Source organism: Lathamus discolor, chromosome 17, assembly GCF_037157495.1.
Source record: "Lathamus discolor isolate bLatDis1 chromosome 17, bLatDis1.hap1, whole genome shotgun sequence".
NCBI classification, from domain to species: domain Eukaryota; kingdom Metazoa; phylum Chordata; class Aves; order Psittaciformes; family Psittacidae; genus Lathamus; species Lathamus discolor.
The window spans coordinates 6580086-6582799 of record NC_088900.1 but is presented as its reverse complement, the minus strand read 5'-3'; positions in this window follow the sequence as shown (position 1 = coordinate 6582799).

Sequence of the window (2714 nt, the reverse complement as noted above, 5' to 3'; positions counted from 1 at the left end):
CTTTCATCCCAGCTGCTAATTCATCTTCCAGGATACCAGGTAATGGCAAAGCCCCCTTAAATCCAGCCCCAGCAGTGCAAAATCAAGTGGGGTGGGAGAGGAGGAAGGGAGGGCAGGGCAGGAGAGGTTGCAGGAGGTGCAACCCCATTCCCACTCCTGGTAAGGGAGGATGCCTCTGGAATCAGTGCCAAAGCCTCAGTCCTAACTCAAGAGAGCTTCAGCTTTATTCCCCTCTGGACTGCATCAGCTGGAGCTTTTCATTTTAATCCCTTGGAAACACTCCATTATTCCGGTATTTCCCATCGTTCCCTGTGACAAGACTGGGATTTTTACATTAAAAGATAAAGAATCTACCTTCATCAAAACCAACCAATTTCAACACTGTTATGGAGAAGAACATCAAACCAGAACCTCCTCCCAGGGAATCCCCAGCCAGCCGCTCACACCGTGCGCAGCCCACGCAGGGGAGCCGCATCCCAGGGAAAGCAGCGACACAATCCACTCGCTCCCACTTTTAACATCTTTTCCCTGCTGCAACCACAGCTGCCTTCACATCCCATCGCACCCAGGCTGCAGGAAGCACGTTTTCCAGCAGCAGCACCCACAAGGGTGCAGAGACAAGGCACAGGGCAAACAGCGCTTGGAGAGCTGCAGGATCAGCCCTTTACACTGAGCAAGGCTTATTCCCAGGCTCATGTTCACCCTCTATGGAGCAACACAGGGCCACACACACTGTGGGGACCAAACAGCAGCACTGCCCAATGCCATTCGCTTATTCCTGGCTACATTCCTAAAAACACTTAATGGAGGACAACTACTTCCAAGTGATGCAATTATTTGCCCCCCTCTTGTGCAAAATACCACGGACAGGAGGGCAATGGCACCCAGCCCCAGAGGAGAGGGGACAGTGAGCACCCTTCTTCATCAGGCCCCTCAGAGGAGGAGAGAGGCTCTGTGATGGGTTATACATAGACACATATGCACATATATACACACACAGAAAGGAGAGCCCCAGTGTGGGGACCTGGGGCAGGCACTGGTGCATCCCCACCGGCGCAGGGGTACAAGGGTCTCGTTAAGGCAATGGGAGGACGATGCGATGTGTGCATCTTGGCAGCTCTTGTTGGTTCAGACAAGTCAAACCCATGTGTGTTTAACCAGGAGCAGCTCCAGGGAGGCACCACCAGTAATTGGGAATAGCCTCGAATAAAAAAGGCAACTCGGGGCCCGGGGGAAATCTGCTGAAACACAGAATTATGAATGGTGCTAAACAGTAGAAGACGAAAGGACGCCTCTGTTTAGAGGCTGAATTTACAGTAAATACCAAGCTCTCCCTGTGGCTGCTCTTGTATTTATTAATATCATTTGAACACATCAGAACGCCTCCATTCAAAAGGGCTTCCAACAGAATGCTTGTCCAGGTACCTCCAAGAAGAGGCTGCAGAGGCCCCGAGGGCTTCCAGCCCTGGCTCAAAGGCTGCGGGGCAGCTCTCAGTGAAGGCCCCATCACTCCTGTCCTTACAAGAACCGCTTCTCTCCTGCAGTTTGGCCACCTTGCCGGAGCTGACAAACACGGATCGCAAGGAGCACGTTGCCCAGGCCGTGTGTCAGCATCGCTTTGCAATACTGGTGGCAGAAGGATCTCAAGATAATAGGAGCCTCTTCATCTTCAATGGAGCTGGATGGGAGCAACTGAATATCTGCGGAAGATTACAAGCAGTTATGGATATTGCTTGTCATGCTGCCATCAGCAGCCGCCGTGTTCAATTGACTGGGAGCCTGCTTCTCCAGAATGGTAATGCCAGGAATATTCACTGTGGCCACAGCCCTGGGAACAGCGGGACCACCCCAATAGCATCCAGACAGCCTCAAAGACGAGGAGGCCGCGTAAATCACCTCCACAACCACCTGCACGCATGGGGACAGTTACACTAATGCCTCTGGTGCTGAGCCAGATTGCAACTGGTTAATTACTGTGCTCTGGTTGCGGCGATGGCAGGAGGTAAACACGGGTTATGTGCCATCTGCCGCCCAAGCCCAAATGGTTAACCAGGAATATTCATTCTGCTCCTATTAAGTGTAATTACCCCCTAATCTGTAGGAGCCTTTTATTTCTATATAATTACAGGATATTTAACAAACAAACCAGAGAAGGGTGGAAGCAGTGGGGGGACCAGGCTGGGTGCTGCTTTGCTGATGTCTGTGACAATTGGATGGCTGGGATAGGGAGGGGATGGGGTGGCACAGGGACACCCATTGCTGCAACAGGGCTGGGTCCAGGCATAACCACACCAGAGAGACCTTGTCAATGGCATAAGCTCCTTGGAAGGGATGAGACCAGAAAGGCAATCCGTATGCATTAGCACTCCATCAGACCTTCCTCACACTGTATCTGGTGCAAACACAAAACTGAGGCTCAGCACTGGTTCCCTGCAGCACCAGTGCCATGAATCTATGCGGGAGGACAAGGAGGTGCAGGTGAGACCAAGTGCTCCTCATCTGCTGTTCCTGGGGCTGACTGAGATCCCACAGGGGCTTCACATCCAGTCTGGGTGGAAACATTCCTGCCTTTGGAGGCATCCTCTGCAGGGCTGTTCCCTCCCCCCGGGATGTGTTAGCCCATTCACATTTATGAAGCCCAGTTCCCAGGACCACAGGATAATCTTTGCTTAATTTACAGCTCTGATTTGCCCCTTGAAGAGCCCCGCTATGTA